Source organism: Rhinolophus ferrumequinum, chromosome 18, assembly GCF_004115265.2.
Source record: "Rhinolophus ferrumequinum isolate MPI-CBG mRhiFer1 chromosome 18, mRhiFer1_v1.p, whole genome shotgun sequence".
NCBI lineage: Eukaryota > Metazoa > Chordata > Mammalia > Chiroptera > Rhinolophidae > Rhinolophus > Rhinolophus ferrumequinum.
This window is the reverse complement of record NC_046301.1, coordinates 58,127,275-58,148,272: the sequence shown is the minus strand read 5'-3', so window position 1 is coordinate 58,148,272 and position 20,998 is coordinate 58,127,275. Positions and strand designations below refer to the sequence as shown.

Below are 20,998 nucleotides of genomic sequence, written 5' to 3'. Positions count from 1 at the left end.
GAAGTCTGTTTTAGAAATGCCCACACATTTGGTTAGACGTGTCCCGGAAGTAGAAGTCACCAAGGACAATGAATGAGAAATGAACAGCTAGAGACAGGCATTTCACCATCAGCAATTTGAAACCAGAATATGTTCCAGTTCGGGTGTCGCGAGAATTGTAGACTTTCTGGCTCAAGCCCTAAGTGAACATTACCACTGGAGAATAAAGAAGCAGGCAGTTTCTAGAAGATTCTACATTCGTGAAGCACTAAAAAGGAAAACTAGATTAGGTTAGTGTTTCAGAAGTCTTAAAGGATGCTAAAAAGAAAAATGTGATCCTTTGAATTTAAAGTGGGAGAAAAGTTCAGATTAAGGACAGATGACTTTAGGTCATCGGAATTCTGGTTTTAAATTGTTTAAGAGAAAGGATCTACACTATAAGGAGAAGGCATCTATGTGAGAGACAAAGGTTCGAGAACAAGATCGAGAGACAGCATGAGGGGGCTCCCTACTCGAGCTGCGGACAGCAGACACTGCAACCGGAGCTCGGGTCCCTTAGCTGGCATATGGAGGAAAATGACCCTATTTGGCGGGTTATGGACAGAGAGTGGACCAGATGTTGTATGCTGAACTGCCGGACAGGTTTTCTGGGAAAACAGCAGAATAAATGTTTTGGTGGAGTAGCAAGGTAGCAGAGTCAAAAGCCATATATCAACGCGAATTGAAAGGGGTAGGAAATGCCGTTGCTATGTGGGAATCGGCTCAGAGTCAAGGCAACAAGCTTGAACCTGTGTGGGCACAAACCGGCCGAGGGGCCGGGGCTCCCCAGAGGCACACACGGGCATGGGCGCAGCTCCGGTGACAGACCGAGGCTGAGTCAGCTGTATGTGGGCTGTGAAACAGGCAGAGCAGAATTGTCAGGGTACAAGTAGGGGCTGGTCCGTGGACACGACACAGGGGGTCCAAGAACCTGCAAACCCACAGGCAGAATCCGATGGATACATTTCTCATGCATTTTCTGGGGGGGAGAACGCACATTTTCACCAGGTGTCAAAAGGTCTGTGACTCGCTATTCTATGAATGAGACTGGGAGTTAAGGGTAAAAGACTGGCATATGCTAACAGCCCCACGGCACGGGTGGGAGTGGGAGCAGGTGGCAGCAGCTGGTCATGCTGGAGATGGTGTGGGTGCATCTAAGGACACGGGTGGACGGTAACCCTCACTGCAGGCACAGAATGTGAGTGTGAGTGAGAGATCCAACACAGAGGCAACTCTCCTTCCGGGAACTTGCAAGCATCTCATACACATGCAGATATGTTTGGATAAGGCGGTTGGTAAAAGTGAAAAAGGATCAACGAAATGCCTCTCAATAAGGAGCTATTTCATGACCTCAGGGATGGAACCTCATGCAGTTACACAGAAACAATGAAGTGGACACATGAATACGGACTTGAGCAGGTTGCAGGAAAGTGGGTGGAATATGATCGTTTTTATACCAAAAAATAAATTATTCAGCCATGAAAAGGAGTGAAGCGCTGACACTCGCTACAACGGGGATGGACCTTAAACACACGGTGCTCATGAGAGAAGCCGGACACACAGGCCACACAGTGTGTGGTTCCATTTTCATGAAATGACCGGAACAGGCATGTGCACGGAGACAGGAAGTGGGTTCGTGGTTGCCAGGGGCTGGGGGAGGGGGTAGGGAGTGGTGCCAGCCCCCCACATGGCTGCTGATGGGGGCAGGGTGCCTTTTTGGGGTGATGGAATATTCTGGAACTAGATAGTGGTGATGGTTGTATCACCTTGTGAATACACTAAAAACTGCTAAATTGTACACTTTAAAAGGGTGAATTTTATGACATGTGAATTATATCTCAACTGAAAAGATAATAAAGTATCAGTGTGTATATTTTATCTGCATTTGACATATGCTAAAGATTCCAGAGATCTTTACTAGTGGTGAGAGGGGCAGGAGGACAAAGCCAGAGGCTCTTTTTTCCCTTTGTATTTTTTGATACGGCAGTATTTGGAGTTGTTCCAATGAAAAGACAACTCCTGTGATGTAGAAGAGGAAGTAAACAGACGTACAGGGCCTGCCCAGAAAGATCCCAAAGTTCTGAAATGGTCACTATGGCATTCTGGGATCAAACTGCTCAGGGGCCCAGAGTGGACACCTGTGTGCAAAGTCCAATCGGGATCGCTTTAGAAAATGGAGAACATTTGAGTCAGGGGGACCTGTGCTCCTCATACCCTGTGAGTGACCTCCAACTGCAGTGGCTGTGCAGTACCTGCACACCAGTAAGTAGCTCAAATAGTGCCGGTGTTCTTACAAGAATAGGGACAACGGAAAAGTCATGCCTGTCTGCATTTTAACACTTTATCTGTACTGTCCAACTCAGTGGTGCCGGCCCCCCACGTGGCTGGTCCAAACGAAGACGTGCTGTGTGTGTAAAATACACACAGGACTTCAAAGTCCTAGCAGACCAAAAAGAATGTGAAATCGCTCAATAAAATTTTTTTCATATAGATTCCGTGTTAAAATAACAATGTTGTGGATATATTGGATTAAATAAAATATGTTATACAAATTAATTTCACCCATCTGTTTTCACTTTTAAAAATATGGCTACTGGGAAATTTTAAATTACACAGGCAGCTGACATTATGTTTCCATTGGACAATTGTGACCTAGAAGAGTCCTAGAATAAATTAAACTGTGAATTCACAACTATCTTACGAGGCCCTATTTTACTAGAAAGTCAGGGACATGGTTTTTAGAGCTGGGTAAGGTCTCAATCTAATAAGAACTCGAGTCAATTCGACAAATAATCACTCTATTTGTTGTCCCACAAAGACAGTTAGACATAGTCTCTGTCATCAAGGGTTTTACATTGTGTGAGAGAAAAGGAGACACAAATAACTCCTCATGTGGCAAAGGTGACAGGTGCAGAATCGAGGTGGAACATGGTACCCTAAACCATAAGACAGGGAATCTGGGAAGGCCCCATCCTGGACCCTGCAGGACAGGCAGGATCTTGGGGTGGGTGGTGGGGACAGAGAGAATGGACTAGTTGAAGAGGAGGAGCTGGCACCATCAGGTGTGTGTGTGTCTGTGTGTCATTGGGGATGGCAAGAGAAGGGCAAAGCTGGTTGGTACAGAGGGCCTGGGTTAGGGGCTCTCTGGGAAAACAGGCTGGGCCACTCAGAGAAAGGCTGTGAATCCCGGGGAGCCCCTGGACTCCATCCTATAGGGCCAGTTAACCACGGCCCACGGGCCACGTCTGGCCTAGTCTGCCACCTGGTTTTGTATGGCCCACAAGCTGGGAATGGCTTTTACATTTTTGAATGGTTAAAAAAGATCAGTCAAAATATTCTGTGACACATGAAAATTATATGAAATTCACATTTCAGTTCCCATAAATAAAGTTTTATTGGCACACGGCCACAGCCATTCATTCACATGTTGTCATCAGCACAGTTGAGTAGTTGTAGTAGAGACCGTCTGGCCGGGAAAGACTAAAATATTTACTATCTGGTCCTCTATAGAGAATGTTTGCCAAACCCCACCCACCTCCCCATCCCCTCCGCCCGACCACCACCCCACTTCCTTGGAATATTAAAACATTCTTCAGGCTTTCTTTGCCCAAATAAAATAATGGCACTTTTGCCTATTTGCAGAAAAATATGCAATAAATGTTTCTCAAATTAAAAACAATTTGCCATACAAAGATTTCTTAAACCCTTGGTACAGGTCCCCTCTTCTCTGTTGGTGAACAGCAGTGAGCAACAAAACAAATTCTCTGCAATTTTTGCAGAATTTGGGAAACCCTGGAGGAGCCCGTCATGCCTGATTCAACAGCAGTTTATTCCACTATCATAGTTTATGATTTAATCATGTTTTATTAATAAAAACATGACGAGTTCGCATGACCTAATTAAATGCCCTGGTATTCCGAGTGTTCCACAAAGATGTCATGTGTCACCTCCCTGGTCCCCTCCCTCAACAGCTTAAGACCACTGTTGAAGGCAATGGAAACATCGAAGATTCATAAAGAGAAGGCAGAACGACGGCTCTGAGCTATACCCTCCATGCGAGGGGAGAATCCCAAGGTTACGCCCACAGTCCTGAATAGAGGATCTGAACCAGAACAGCACATGCGGAAATGGGACAGACAGGATCAACACAGGCGACTTCTGGGTAGCGAAACCTGTGGGAACTGGGTGGTTTATGGGGTGAAGGAGGGAGGACCTACAGCTGAGAGCTGCTCTCCCCACCACACACCTGCTGTATTTAATTCCCCATATACAGTTCCCCACCTTTCTCAAAAAACCCTCCTTCCTTGGTCTGAAGCAGAAGCGGAACAAGCCTTTGTCAGAACTGCTGGGCCCGGCCCTCCCCACTCGGTGGAGAAGACAGTCTCTATCTACCCTTGAGACTCTTAGGGTCCACTTAAGACATTTTCACAGGAGCTTACTAATCACAGCCAATTGACCTTATGTTTCCACGTTCAAACATCTCCAGTTCCTTCAAAGGAATCCCTACAGCACCGGACAGTCTTACACGGCTCAGAGAAGGTGACTGGCTCCATAAATGATGGCACACGCCTTTCTAGACAAGAGCTGTGTAACAAGGCAACCGGATACTCAATGATCTCAGTTTCTACTGGGAAACAACAGGGAACTTTGCTACCCGTGAAGTTCATCTTAGCTTGTCTAACTGGTTTCTATTTTGACTGACATTAACAATTACCTCTATTCCCAATAAGAGTCGTGACGGTCTAATTAGAAATTGGGGGCTCACTGGTGGAACTTCAGAAATGCGGCTTTCCCAACCTCGGCAGTGCACTGGTGCTTGGCTCATACGAACCTTTCTAAAGAGCAAAGGGAAGGAGGTCAAGGGGAGATGAGCTTCCCTCAGAGCCTACCCCACACAGGTCCACCAGGACCCCCCAGGCCAGGACCTTGAACCAGTGTCTCTTACTCTCCAGGAACGGCTCCTGAGCTGGGGAATAGTACTGGGGAAATGGATCTTCCAAGAAGGGAGCCAGGATGAGAAACATTTACCTACAAAGTGAGTCAATTTTACACAACTCTGTTGATCCTCTGCGACGACTTTCTCCAGCACTGTGGGCTTTCACAACCACTCACCAATTACAAAAGCTAAGGTTCTAAATAATGACAAGTTGCCCTATCACTTTGCAAAAAGAATTCGCTCACTCAACAAATTTCGAGTGCCATGTTTTGTTGATGAAACGATTCTAATAGACACAACTATACTTGTTTCAAATCGACTTTTTAACAGTGAAATCTTGGCAAAGTTCCAAAGCAAAACAAATATGAATCAAGCTGTTGCAACTGGCTCAGACACAGAATCAGGCATTTAATATTCTCCCCTGTGTCCACGGATCCTGGCAAGGGGACCCCGCAGCAGTTTGGTTGCGAGACTTCATCTCCCTGTAAGACCCCTGCGTTTTCTGGAAAAGAACTTGATGTGCAATTTTGGCCAAAAGGGAAGTCAATTAACAGTAGAGGACTTTGATTAAAATTTCTTTGGGGATTTGGTAAAGGCAAATTACGTATTTGAAAGGGCTGGAATGTTAATCTAGACTGAATCAAAACCATGGGGTTTTTAAGGCTATCAGGTCTCAGGCAAGGGTTTCATGATTCTTGCTTTTCGTTAAAACCAAAGGCTGCCATGACCGGCCGCGGGCCGCGCCCTCTGAAGGCGCGCCCTCTGAAGAGCACTCTGGTTCGCGTCCTATTCAGTCGTGTATTGCATAGTTAGCCCTGTGGGAAGTGTGGTATCCCTGCCCTCCAGGGGCTTACAATTCTGAACAGGAAATAAGAGACATAAATCACTAGGGTATGTCCACGGAGCCTTGTGATGCTACATCTTCAGGATGTGCCAACTCAGGAGTCACTGCCACCTCTGGCTGATTAGTCGCATGGTCCCTACCTAGGAGGTGATTCGAACCCCAGGGGGCATTTGGCCATGTCTGGAGACATAGTTATTGTCCCGACTTGGGGGGTGGCTACCGGAAGGTGAAGGTGGGGGATGCCGCTCAACACCCCTCGGGGCCCAGGACGGCCTCCCGCCCCTCCCCCCACCAAGACCGGTCTGGTCCCAAATGTCAATAGTGCTGAGGAGAAACCCCGCCCCAGGCTTGCGTTTGCCCACTCAGCTCGCCAACTCAAGTCTCAAGGCTCCACCGCCAGAGCGCACCGGAGAAGGGTTTTCAGAGAAGAGTAGGACTGTCATCGGTGGCAACGACATTCCAGAGAGAGGGGAGACAACAGCATAAGGCCTGTTTAGGGGATGGCAAGTCCATTCGGAAAAGTAATGAAAGCCGAGGCAACGGAAAGGGAGATGGGGCTGGAAGGAGACAAGCCGTGAACCTGAGCTAAGCACAATGTGGTTACAAAAAAGGGGAGGGGCCGGTCCACCCCTTTGGCTAACAAAGCAGGTAAAGGTGTCCATCCCTTCCTCCTCCGGGAGAGGTGAGGTGAGGTGGGTGGGAGGAGATGAAGAGACAAGTAAGAATCATGAAGCGAAGCATCCCCCATCTATGCAGCACATGGAGGTGATACGGGGAGCACTGCTTAGTGCCGAGCTGAGGCTGGGGAAATATTGCTCCTAGGACAGGAAAGGAAGGCTGGGCCCCTTGCTGGGAGGACAAAGGACGCTGGCTGCCACTGGGGCTACAATAAAGAGAGAAGCTAGGCTTGTGCAGACCCCACAAAAGGGAGGCGGGAGCAGCTTCCAACCCAAAGTTTGGGTGTGGGGGAACCACCTGGTTACCTTGTGGCCACTTGTCACTCCACCATCCTGCAGTTTCTTAAATTAAATAACTGCTAGCTGGTGACTCTTTTCTGTTGCCCCTGGGGTCTCCCCAGTGATCACAGCCCAGTGGATAAATACGCCCAGTTGTGACCTAAGGCCAGCAATGAACCGAGTCACATGGGGTTTCCAGAAATAATTTCTACTTACTCCTGGTTGTATAACCATACCATGATTTACTCGATTGACAAGCTCCTAAAATAATACACCCAGTTTATACTTTAACATCAGATCTGAATGTCAGTGGCCAATTGCTGTTAACAATTTTAAAATTTTCTAGCATCTTCTCTCCTCTTAACTTTCCAGATGGTGATATATTACTACACTTAATTATTCGACTAATTATAAGCTCCTCATATGTTTGAGATTTGGGGCCCACAAATATTTGCTAAATGGAAGGAAGCCCCAGAGAGCAACTCACATAAAGAAGTCCCTAATAAAGTGAATTCTAGAAAATGAAGAATTCTTTGAAAAATCTAAAGCACATCCTCTAAGCTGTTTTTTGTGCGTCAGGAGTGCCAATCCTATTTTTTCTCAAAGCGGGCTACATGTGCCTGTACATATGCTGAGAAGAACAGCAGAGGTGGGAACGCGCTGCCTGTTTTCTTTGGGTTCTCCCTGGCCTGGGTGGGGCCGGAACATATTTGTGGGCTTCTCATTTTTTTGGACACTGCTTCCAAGGCCTTACCCCACGGGTCACCTTTTGGACAAAAACGTATCCTGGAAACACGGCGCCACTTCTAAAAAATAAAGTTTGCATTTTTTAAATGTAAGCATAATGAAGTGCTGTTGTGACTTTAGGAATGGACTTTGATATCGTTGATTTCAACACATTTCTGGGGGGACAGGCGCTTGTGAGCCAAGCCTTCTGCCTTTCTGTGGGGACTCATCCTTTTCCCTCCTTCCCATGGGACTGCTCCCCATCTAATCGTTCTGGTCCATCAGGCCTCACCCTTCCTGTAGTGCTTGAGTTACCTCCCCTTTGCCTACAGAGCCCATTTCCACTTTCTCCTTCCACCTAAGAAGGCCTTCAAGACCTCCTCTGTCCAGCATGGCCAAAAGGTGGCCCATCGATGGATGAATGGATAAACACACTGGTTCATCCAGACAATGAAAGATTATTCAGCCTTAAAAAGGAAGGACATTACGACACTTGCTACAACCTGGATGACCCCTGAGGGCATGATGCTCAGTGACATAAGCCAGTCACAGAAGGACAAACACTGTGTGATTCCCCTTGTACGAGGTCCCTAGAGGAGTCAGATTCATAGAGACAGAGAGTAGATGGTGGTGCCAGGGGCTAGGGCAGGAGGGTAAGGGGTTACTATTTAATGGGGACAGAGTGTCAGTTTGGGAAGATGAGAAAGTTCTGGAGATGATGGTGGGGACGGCTGCATGACAGTGCGAATGTACTTAATGCCACTAAATTGTGTGCTTTAAATGGCTAAAATAGTAAATTTTATGTTTCAAAATTTTATATTTTACCATAGTTTTAAACAACCCACTTTCCTGTGATTTTTCATTGGTTTCCAGCTCCTTAAATGTTGACAGCCCTGCCCTTGGCCTTCTCTGCTCACTCCCCACCCTCTCCTTGGGTGATCTCATCTATTTTCATGACTAAAATGACCAACTGTACTGACAGCTCCTAGACTCGGACCTCCAACCTGCCCCCTCAGCTCCAGACCCCGAAATCCAGCTACCGACTGGGAAATGCCCCCATCCAGATGTCCCAAGATGTCTCAAGCTGGCCAAGCCCACAAATGAACTCATGACTTCCCCGCCCAAAAGCAGCTTCTCCCCCAGTCCCTGACTCACTGAAGTGACATGCCACCTGATTCTCGGACACCTGGGAATTGCTCTGGGCTCCTCCTGCCCGTTGTCCCACAGCAAGTCACCAGGTCCCTGAAGCCCCTGAGAACCCCATGGCTGTTTTCCCCAGCACCCCCCAGCTGGGGCTGTGGGGCAGGCCCTTGTCACCTTTTGCCTGGACTATGGCAACAGGAATACTCCACTGCCAACCTCCAGACACCAAGCCTTCTGCCACATCGTCTGTGCTCTCACTCACTGGCCATCCACTGACATCCAGCACAGCCCTTTTCTGAAGCTGCCTCCTTCTCCTAGTCGATTTTGGTGTTGGTAACCTCATAAGATAGGGCTTGACTCAGGGAGGAATGAATGAATGAATGAATGACAAATGTCAGAGGCCCAGAAAGCAGGTCTTCCAGCAAACAACTAGATACCATGGCTCTGACAACTGTGGGTAAAGGAGAAGTCTACCAACAATCTAATTTATACTTAGAACAGCATCCAGACTCTTCTCCATGGCCTCCGAGGCCCTCTGCCTCTCCTTTTGCTCACCAAGCATTAGACACACGACAGGCTTTCTCTGCCTTGACCAGGCCTGGCTGATTCCTCTTGCCCCAGGACCTTTGCACCTGCTGCCCCCTGCCTGGAAGGCTCTTCCCTCTGAACTCCACAGGGCTGTTCCCTCTCATCATTTCAGTCACAGCTCAGCTGTCACCTCCTCTGGACACCAGTCACCCAGTTCTGAAATTCTCTTTCACACACTCACAAGCTCAAAATAACTGCAAAGATCTTAGTAGAAATAGGCTTACTGCATATGGCACATCTGGGCTTCATTGCATAGTAAATGACAAATAGTCACCACATTGGGCCATTACATGTTCTACATATTTTTAATGGCTTTATAATTTTTTTTTTCATTTTTTAAAACATGGACTATGGCAGGTCTAATCTGTTTGGATCATCCGAAATCCACTTGCTGTATGTATCATTTATAGGTTTGGGAAGTCAACTATATTTTTCAGAAAGTCATAGCAGTCTCAAAAGTTAAAAATAAGAATAAGGAGTTACCAGGGCATAAAACAAGGTTTTGAAACATACCAAAACCTATGTATCATCAAACAGGAATGCACTTCAGGAAAAAAGAAGTGAGGTGCAGCAAGGAGCCAGGCCAAGCTGCCTGCCCCTGAGGGCCTAACTCAAGTCCTGGCACGAGGACCAGGCCAGGTCTCACCTCCAAGTGGCTGATTTCCAGACTTCAACCAGTTGGCACGATAACAGAGAAGGGAAATCAGTTTTTAAATGTTCTCACCTGGAAGCTCTGCCTGCTGGGCTGGCCCCTGGGCAAAACCCACCCAAAAGTGTCATGCTTGGGGAGTAATTTCAGAAGCATCTATAGCACAATCAAGATGTGGGACTGCGAGTGAGTTTGTTTTTTTTTTTTTGCCAAGCACTTACACTTGCAGGGTGACATATTTGTACCAGTAAATTTCTACGCTAACTGAAGGGCATTTCGCACCTAAAACAGACAACGTAAGGCTCACCTGCTCAATCAAGAATGCATGACATGTTCACGCAACGTCTCCTCAGCTTCTGGTACTGGGCAGGAAACCAAAATAAAAAATAAATAATCCCAGGCCACTTCTGCTTATTTACTTACTAGTAATAATAATAATTACTCTTTGCTGAGCACCTATTATGTGGTAGGCCCTGCGCAAACCAGTTTATAGGTATTATTTCTAATACTGCAACCGTACAAACACAATTATCTATTTCACAGATGCCAAACCTTACCTGGAGTCACTGAGCTGATGAATGGAAACAGAGACGCCACACTTTAACTTCCTCTGCCAGGCCCCAAAGCCCCAATCTGTAGCACCCAGTATTACGATGTGCAAGTTTTCCTTTCCTCTTCCCTCTGCCCTGTTCATCCAATCTGAGCTGTACCGAGTCACACAGATGATGGCATGTGCCACACAGGAGCAACTCTTAGTTTCTACATATGCTTTCCCGCAGCTGTGCAGGAAACCATTTATTTATTCACTTAACAAATATTTATCGAGGGCCTACTCAGTGCCAGAATTATTCTCAGTCCAGGGGATATAGAATTTAACAAAATACAAAGAGCTTCTTCCCCTCACCGCACTGACATTCGAAGAGGGGACAGCGATAATAAAAATATACACATAATATACGGCCCTTTAGATAGTGATAAATGCTAAAAGCAGGGAAGAAGGCTAAGAGTGCATCACTTTCGAGTGGTGGTCTGGGAAGGTGACATCTGAGAAAAGGCCTGAAGGCTGCGAGGGAGCAGCCCCTCAAATGCCTGGGCCAAGCGCTTTCAGGGCAGAGGGTTTGGGGGAACTTCCGAGTGGCTGGAGGGGATGCAGTGGAGTGAGCACAAGGGATCTGGACAAGTGGCTGGAGATGAGGCCAGAGAAATATTGGGATGGGGACCAGGGGTGGGTGGGAGGAGGCTTTGGCTTCTGCTCCAAGCGAGATGGGAGTCATTGGAGGGTTCTGAGCTGAGGAATAGACCACAGTATGACCCCCAGGTTAACAGGCTGGCCTCACCTGGGCCACGGGTGATGGTGGCTTGGAGCAGGGGGCTGACAGTGGAGGTGGCCAGGCGTGCTCAGAGTCTAGGTCCCCGCCAAAGGTGAGTGGGCAGGATTTGCTGGTGACTTGAGAGCAAGAGAGGAGTGGGGGACAATGCCCAAGTGTTGGCCTGAGCAGTGGGCAGAACGCAGCTGGTACTGATTGTATATACTAAGGGAGGATGGGAACAACAGATTTGGGGGGACTATCTTGAGCTCAGCTTGGCCACCTCGCGTTTAAATGGCCTGTCAGAATCCACCTGGATGTGTCTAGCGACAGCTGGCCAGACTTTTCTGCTAGGAAGCTCTTAGAATCCTGTCTCCTCACACATCATCTTAGCCAGTCCAAGCTGCCCGGGCACGACTTCACTCCAGACTGTACCCACTCCTTACCCCATACCCCAGCCCTTGATTCTGTGACTTCCTCTCCTAAAGTTCTCCCTCTTGTGTTTTCCTTTAAGAATTACTTTGCTGATCTTGGGGTATACAAGTAGCGTGTAGGTAGTTTTCCGTTTTTGCGCTAATTCCCAATGCATATTTCTTTCTTTCTTTCATTCATTCATTCATTCATTCATTCATTCATTTATCCATCCATTCATTCATTCATTGGACAACTTAAGCGCACTCTGTGCCAGGCACATGTCTAAGAGAACATGGCCTGTGGGGGAGCTAATTGCCATTTACATTCCAAAAAGGTCAAAATGCCCCTTTTTATAACTTAAGTCCACAATTCCTTATAATAATGCCAAAATCTAAAAGGCTCTGAAAACTGGAAGTTTTGATAAATTTGGCATGGATTCACTTGGTGACAAAAGCTGACCTGCACTGGCATGAGGTCGGCGATGTCCTTATCTACCCCGTTTAGTGGGAATACGCACACAGTTCAGCGCAGAGACACAGATGTGTGTGCTGGGCGTGCCCGGGGCCTTTCAGACACAGGATAAGAACTGGTATGTCCCTCTCCCTGGGTTCATGAGAGTCCCCACAGCGAGACAGTTTCTCTGAGAACTTCCCTTGCTTTTTAAATAGTTTCACATTTTACAAATAAGTAGGTGTGTACAGGGGGATCATTTTTTAAATAAGTGATCAACCTGGAGTTAATTAAAAATATATTTAATTAAATATATTACCAGCCAAATATATTACAAGATACGGCTCCTTCAGGCCCTGGAATTTTATGAGCAAAACAACCACATGTGACTATAAAAATCCCATAAGAACATCCAAAACTTTGACTCAATTATAATATTAAAGTTAAATTAATTAAATATTGATTAACATTAATTATAGCTCGAATCTGAAACTACAAATTATATCTAAGGAATAAGAGCCAGATAATTTCCCATCATCTCCATTTCTGGTAAATGGCTCCACGCCAGCAGCTTTTCTGTGGTTGAAAGATAAATGTTAAGGTAATATATGCTCTTCACCCAGAAAGCAAATATCAATTGAATTTCAAAGGACTTACTCTGTTACTTGAGGATAATTAATAACTCTGTCCCTGTCCTCCTGATTCCCCGTCTAAGCGACTCATCAGTTTATCTGGAACAAGAGAGGAATGCACCGAAGGGCTAAATAATTCAGTACTGCTGTTCCCGCCGGGGCAAACCATTTCTGAACTCACTTCCAACCCAAATCAGCTGGAATATCGCAGGATCACAGAACCAGTTAACAATTTCCATCCTTTATTATGGGAAGACTTTTTAATAAAAACTACCAAGTCCCCTCCCATATTTTATCAAGCCTATGAGAGAAGGCCTGCTGCTGGTCATTAAGAAAATTAAATTCCTTTTCTGGGGAGGGCTTACCTAGATTCATTTCTCTGGTCAGAGCAGGTGAGTAGCCATTTCTAACTGTAATTTAGAGTCAATTCAAGTCTTTAAATTTGAATGCGTAACCAACCCCCCTACGCCCCAGAGCAGAGGATAAAGGTCTTTATATAAGCAAACATAGTTCAGAGCATTAAGCAAAAAGATAAAAACACCTTGACAATATGTGGTCATAAAAAAACTGTTTCGTTGTTAATGTTTTGTGTTATTATTATCATTAGTATTATTTTGTTGGAGGAATCAGTTGAAACTGAGTCTTGTATAGGTTTGATATTTTGGATTCACAGAGCTAAATCTGATCTGGAGGGAAAAAAACTCACGAAAGTCAGCACTGACAGTTTATTGCACAAAGCAGAAAATAATTGGAGGGGGCCGTAATAAAAACACGCAGAAGCAGGAATGAGGTCTATAGGGGAGCGCAGTCCTGGACTCCTGCGCTGCATCCTGCCCTGTCTCTCATTCCTGCGGGGCAACCAGGAGGTTAAAATTAGGACGATGAACCACCCCCGCCGCCACCGCCCGAATGGCAGGGGCAGCTCACCCCGGAGGCCCTTGAAATAGCCACTAGGATCTGGAAACCCAACTTTCCTAGCGCAGCAGCAAGAAAAACCCATAGGGACGCAGCCGGGAGGAAGCGCCGCGGCTTCTCCCAGTGCGAAAAGGAAAAGAATAAAGAGCTTTTGGGGCGGGGGGAGGTGTTGGTGGAGTATTTAAGGGGTTTGGATTTAGAAACACACACACGCACTCGCATAACCGCAGGAGAAAATACCACCGAGGAGTCTGGGCCACAAGTTCGGCTCTCTAACAAAATAAGAAGTTAAAAAAAAAAAAAAGCCCTTTGGTGAAACTTTTCTCGCTTAGCGATCAGTCCAAATACCGGAGCTGCGGGGTGCGAAGGAGCTTCCTGGGGGACGTGTAAGAATTGGCAGACCCAGGGTCGCCCAAACTCAGGAATATGGGGTTAAGAGTGAGGTAGGTGGGGCAGAGTGTCGGAGAAGCTATAAATGCAAGGATTTCAGGGGAAAGGGTGAGAAACGGGTCCCCAGGAAGCCGGATTCTCGGGGAGTTTGTGGTGAAAAGTGAGAAGGGGGAGGGGTTCTCCCCAAGACAACCGCACCGACTTTTAGTTAATGAGTAAGAAAAGGGTTCCCAGTGGTGCCCTCAAATTCAGTACGTTTGGGGGTCAAAACGAAAAGAGGGTACCCAGGACACCCCAAATCCGGGAATTTGGGGTAAAGGTGAGAAGAGTCTTCGAGGCCCTCTCAATTAGAAGTTTAAGGTTAAGAGTGAGAGAAGGGTCCCAGAGGGAGCCCCAATCAGAGATTTGGGGAGTAAAAGGGAGAAGAGGGGTCCACAGAGGTCCCCAATTCAGGGAGTTAAAAGGTAAGTTTGAGAGGGATTACCGGGGCTCCCCTAATTCCGGGATTTTCAGGGTAAGAGTGAGAGGGGGTCCCCGGGCGTTCCTAACCAGGAAGTTTTATAAAAAGTGAGACGACGGGTCCCTACCTCTACTCGAGTTTGGTTAAAAGGAGGGAGGGGTCTCAGGAAGCCCCTAAACTCAACCGTGCCAGCGGGGTTGGGGGTGCGAAGGCGGGTCCCGCGGGCGCGCCGTCCGGGACATTCAGGATGAACGGCGGGGGCTGTGCTGCTCACCCCCGGACCTCCCGTCTGGGGTCCCCGCCGCCCCCCGCACTTCCCGGCCGGGCCGGGCCCCGGGCGGTCGCATCGGTCACCTGGAGTTCGGGCCGGGAGTTCGGGCAGCGGCTCCCGCGGCGGCGGCGGCGGCTGCTGCGTGTTGGTCCCCGTTGGTAAGTAACAGTCTCCACGGCTACAGTCTCTATGGCGGCGGCGGTGGCGGCGGCAGCCGCTCCTCCTCGCGCTCCCGCTGCCCGCCTCGCACCGCCCTCCCGCCCGCAGCGACGGGGCGGGGCGTTGTTACCGGCAACGGTTACCAGGCTCCACGCCCCACCCCTTTAACGGCCCGCCCATGCCCGCCTCCAACGGGCACATTGAGGGCAGAGTACAAGGCCGTGCGGCGTCCCATTGGTTAAACGTGGTGCCTGTCAGAGCGGGCGTTCCCCGGCGAGGAAGAGGGCGAGGCCCGACCAATCGCAGCGAAGGAGGGCCGGGCTTGGTGGGAGGCGCGCGCGGCTTGGAGGGTTGGCGAGCGGGAGGCGCGCGGAAGCCTGGGGCTGCTGGTGTGGCTCCCGGAAGGCCGAGTTTCAGAAACCTACGGGTCTTCGTTTATTCCATAGACGACTGAGGGACGTCCAGGCACAGTGTGGGTACCGCGTCAGCAAACTCTGACCTGCCTGCAGCCTGTTTTTCAAGGCCCACAAGCTGAGAATTTAAAAATATATTTTACTAAATGGTTTAAAAAAAAAAAATCAAAAGCACTTTTTGTGGCATGTGTAAAAACACATGAAACTTTATTTTATTTGCTTGAATCCAGTATTTTCAGCTCCTTTAGGGATTGGTAAACTATGGCCAACTTCTGCCTTCCTGTGTTTGTAAATAAAGTTTTATTGGAACGCAGCCCGTCCCATTCCTTAAAGGGCAGTGGAAGTCTGCTTTCACACTACAGGGACAGAGTTGAGTAGTGGAGAGTTTAGTAACTGCACTAAGACTGAATGGCATAAGCAGAGGCAAAAATGCTTACTATCTGGCCTGCCACAGAAAATGTTTGCCAACCCTCTTCCCTCCCTTCACTTCCTGATGGTAGGTTCAACTATGAGTAGGACATTTGCACCAAGGTCGGAATAATGAGGAAGAAGGGAAGAAAATTTCAGGAATTCAAAATCCCTGGGGTGGAAACTCCTGTTGAAGAAACAGAAAGCAGGTCCTTGGGCGTGGCTGGAGTAGAGGAAAAGGGGAGGGTAGGTGTGGGTGTAGGGTGGTGAGTCAGAGGTTGGAGGGGGTCATTCCATTTGCGGTCTCATAAGCTATGGAGAAGGGTCCTCTTCTAATTGGGAAGCCATTGGAGGGTTTTAAGCATGGGGGAGATGTAATCCAATTTGTGATTTCGAAAGCGTACTGGGTGGAGAACAGATTGTAGGAGACAAGAAAGAGAAAGCACTGCGAGTCTGTTACAGTTCTCCTGGAGTAAAAAGTATGGTGGCTTAGATAAAGGACCTGATAGTGGAGGTGGAGGTGAGTTGGTGAATCGGAGGTACATTATGGAGAACATGCTAATGGACTGGATGCGAGCAGGTGAGAACTAAAGTTTTAGGGTGTGACGGGAGTTGCCTTGTAGCCACCTTGTACACTCCACTCTGCTATAATTTTTGTTCTGAAAATGTGAACTTGTCCCAATATGGTGTCATTTTACAGTAGTATTGAAGTGTTTCTTAACCATTTAACATGTGTAAAACTGCTATCAAAGAAGGTATCATGAGGGAGACTAGAAAATACTTTGAGATGAATGAAAATGAAACACAACATTCCAAAATTTATAGGATGCAGCTTAGGAAAATGTATAGCTGTAATTACCTATGTTTTAAAAGGAGAGAAAGATCTCAAATGAATAATCTCACTGTCCACTTAAGAAACTGGAAAAGAAGAGCAAATTACACTGGAAGTTAGCAGAAGAAATGAAATAATAAAGATTAGGGTAGGAATAAATGAAACAGAATAGAAAATCAACAGAGAGAATTAACAAAACCACAAGTTAGTTTGAAATATCAATAAAGTGGACAAACCTTTAACTTGACTGACTGACCATGATGAAAAGAGAGAAGATTCAAATTACTAAAATCATGGATGAAAGAGGGGACATACAACCAACCTTACAGAAATAGAAAACATGATAAAACAGTACGATGAACAGTTGTATGCCAACAAATTAGATATCCTAAATGAAATGGGCAAATTCCGAGAAAAACACAAACTACTGAAACTGAATCAAGAATAAACAGAAAATCTGAATGAACCTGTAACAAATAAAGAAATTACATTAGTTAAAAGTAAAATCAACAACAACAGCAACAATACTTCCCACAAAGAAAAGCCCAAGACCATATGACTTCACTGGTGAATTCTACCAAATATTTTAAGAAGAATTAACCCTAATCTTTCACAAACTTTACTTAGAAATAGAAGAGGAGGGGATACTCTATGTGGCTATTCTAACATTCTATGAAGCCAGTGTTATCCTGATGCCAAAATCAGATAAAGACATCACAAGAAGAGAAAACCATAAATCAATATCCCTGATAAACATAGATGCAAAAATCTTCAACAAAATACTAGCAAACCAAATCCAGCAACATATAAAAAGGATTATACACCAGGACAAAGTGGAATTTATCCCAAGAATGCAAGGTTGGTTGATTCAACATAAAAAAAAAAATTCATTTTAGCAGAATGAAGGACAAAAAACACACGATCATCTCAACAGATGCAGAAAAAGAATTTGACCAAATTCAACACTCTTTCATGATAAAAACACTCAACAAGCTAGGAATAGAGGAGAACTTCCTCAACCTGATAAAGGGCATCTACAAAAATGCCACAGACAATGATACTTAATGGTGAAAGACTGGATGTTGTCCCCCTAAGATCAGGCATAAGACAAAGATGTCTGCTGTCACCATTTCTATTCAACATTGGACTGGAGGTACTAGCCAGGCTAAGTAGGCAAGAAAAATAAAAGGCACCCATATTGGAAAGGAAGCAGGAAAACTGCCTTTATTTGCAGATGACAGGACCTTGTATGTGGAAAATCCTAAGGAACCCATTTAAAAGCTATTAGAATTAATAAAGTAATTCAGCAAGGTTGCAGAGTACAAGTAAATACTATACAAAACTCAACTTTTTCTATGCATGAGCAATGAACAATCTGAAAATGAAATTAGGAAAAGAATTCCAAACAATAACACCACAAATAATAAAAGACTTAGAAATGAGTTTAATAAAAGAAGCCAAGACTGTACAAGGAAAACTAAAAAAAAAAAAAAAAAAAAAAAAAAAAAAAAAAAAAAAAAAAAAATTCATTGAAAGGAATTAAAGACCCAAATAAATGGCATGACATCCCATGTTAATGGATCAGAAGACTTAACATTATTAAAACGGTACTACGCCCCAAACTGAGGTATAGACTCAATGTAAACTCTCTCAAAATCCAGATTTTTTTTGTAGAAATTGACAAACTGATCCTAAATTCATATAGAAGTGCAAGGAACCCAGCATAGCCCAATCAGTCTTGAAAAAGAAGAACAAAATTGGAAGATTCACACTTCTAGATTTAAAATCTTACTACAAAGCTATAGTGTGGTATTGGGATAAAGCTAGACATATAGATAAATGGAACAGCACTGAGAGTTCAGAAATAAACCTGCACATTTATAATCAATTGATTTTTGACAAGGGTGTTGGTGTCAAGACCATTTAATGGGGAAAGAATAGTATCTTCAACAAATGGTGCTGGGAAAACTGGATACCCACATCCAAAAGGATGGAATTGGACCCCTATCTCACACCATATGTAACTTTAACTTAAATTAGATCAGAGACCTAAATGTAAGAAATAAAACTATAAAACTCTTGGAAGAAAATATAGGAGAAAATCTTCATGGCCTTGGTTTGGCAATGATTTCTTAAATATGATACCAAAGGCACAAGTGAAAAAAGGAAAAAAATAGATAAATTGGACTTCATCAAAATGAAAGCTTTTGTGCTCCATCAAGAAAGTAAAGCCCACAAAACGGGAGAAAATATGTGCAAATCATATATATTCAATAAGGGACTTGTATCTAGAATACATAAAGAACTCTTACAGCTCAACAACAAAAAGACAAATAACCCAATTTAAAAATGGGCAAATATTTCTCCAAAGAAGATATGCAAATGGGAAATAAACACATGAAAAGATACTAAAAAATAACTGCTCATCAGAGAAATACAAATCAAAACCACAATGAGATACTGCTTCACACCCACTAGGATGGCTAGAATAAAAAAGACAGATAATAACAAGAGTTGACGAGGGGATGGAGAAATCAGAACCCTCATACACTGCTGGTGGGATTGCAAAATGATGCAGCCACTGTGGAAAACAGTCTGGCAATTTCTCAAAAAGTTAAACATAGAATTGCTATGTGACCCAGCAATTTCACTCCTAAGTACATACATCCAACAGAAATGAAAACATATGTCCACACAAAAGCTCGTACACAAATTTCATAGTGGTACTATCCATAGTAGCCAAAAGAAGAAACAATCCAAATCTCCATCAAAGGATGGATGGATAAACAACACATGGTAAATACAGATAATGGAATATTACTGGGCAATAAAAAGGAATGAAGCACTAGACACTTGCTACAACATGGATAAACCTTCAGAACATTATGCTAAGTGAAAGATGTCAGTCATAAAAGGTCACATATTGTACGATTCCATTTATATGAAATGTCCAGAATAAGCAAATCCATAGAGACAGAAAGTATATAAGTGGGTATCAGGGGTTGGGGGAGGGTGAGTGACTGCTATAGGGCATGAGGTTTCTTTCTGGGGCGATGAAAGTGCCATGAAATTGTGGTGAAAGTTGCACAACTCCGTGCATATTCTAAAAACCACCAAATTACATGCTTTAAAAAGGATGAATTTCATCGCATATGAATTATATCTCAATACAGTTGTTATTAAATAGCTCTGCTACCCGGGTGGCCGGATGGCTCAGTGGGTTAGAGCGCGAGCTATGAGCAACAGGGTTGCCGACGCAATTCCCACGTGGGCCAGTGGGCTGCATCCTCCACAACTAGATTGAAGACAATGAGCTGCCACTGAGCTTCCAGAGGGGTGGCTGGATGGCTCAGCTGGTTATAGCACGAGCTTTCAACAACAAGGTTGCCGGTTCAACTCCCGCATGGGATGGTGGGCTGCGCCCCCTGCAACTAAAGATTGAAAATGGCGACTGGACTTGGAGCTGAGCTGCGCCCTCCACAACTAGACTGAAGGACAATGACTTGGAGCTGATGGGCCCTGGAGAAACACACTGTTCCCCACTATTCCCCAATAAAATTAAAAACAAAACAAAACATTAAGTGGCTCTGCCACCATATTAGTTTTTGGGTTTTTTTTTAATTGTGCAATTCACTGACGAAGTTTTTGGGTATTGTTACTCTAATCCAATTTTACCACAAGCCCGGTGGTTTTTGTTGTGTAATTTTTCCCAGGGTAGTGATTTTTTTTAGGAACACATATATCACGTTATAGCAGAACTGACTGTGTAGTAAATTATTTCAGTTCCACGTTAGTAAGTGGCGGGCTTAGGCTAGTCAAGTGACAGTTGTCCCCCGCCCAATCAGTTCTCAAGAAAACCCGATTACTCTTAGCCATTAGTTAAAGGGGAACCTCTCAGAAGTTTAGCAACAACTCATCTAGTAACATCAAGGCTCTTGCCTCCCTGACCAGCTTTTCACTGAGGTCTAACACTACTGCACCACTCCCTTCCTGCTCAGCCCCTGGAAGAAGGAGAAGATGAAAGTTCTTGGGTGGTGGAGAAGGCTCCTTGTGTAGAATCATTAAGAATTTCAAGGCAGCAGAACATTAAACCAAGCACAGGGGACCTTGTAAAGTTGGCCCTGGATACACGCCACCACCACCTCCACTTGGGTGGGTTGTCACCCGTGATTCCTTTTACCCGGCCAAATTCTATACTGACCACCACTTCATCTCTCCCCAGTTCCTGGGGACTCAGGAACCACCTCTTGCTTCTGTTCTTTGTGGGGAAGCCAGGACAGGCTTAAGGATAGATCTAAGATGCCCCCGCGTCAGTGCTCCCTTGTTCACGAGCGCATCTAGTTCCTCAGAAACACACACCTCTTCCCAAACAAACCCTGCATTTGCAAGCCCGTCCCGATTTAGCAGCAAGCTGCCTTTGCTCAGCTGCCAAAACAGACAAGTAGCCCATCCCTCATCCTCCAGTTTCTGGCAGGAAGCAGTCAGCA

At 45.5% G+C, this 20,998-nt stretch overlaps 1 protein-coding gene across 7 annotated transcripts in view; it reads right to left on the bottom strand.

The window, feature by feature from the left end:
* RFX2 (regulatory factor X2) overlaps window positions 1–14,962 on the bottom strand; it is a 93,578-nt gene extending 78,616 nt beyond the window's left edge. For 2 of the 7 annotated variants that reach the window (XM_033134988.1, XM_033134992.1), the window contains exon 1: window positions 14,783–14,962. The gene's annotated coding sequence lies outside the window, so the exon portion shown is untranslated. Of the gene's footprint in view, window positions 1–10,167; window positions 10,223–12,688; window positions 12,763–14,782 lie in introns of all 7 variants that reach the window. The other 5 variants (XM_033134989.1, XM_033134993.1, XM_033134990.1 and 2 more) reach the window with 5 other exon arrangements.
* Window positions 14,963–20,998: the final 6,036 nt, after the last annotated feature.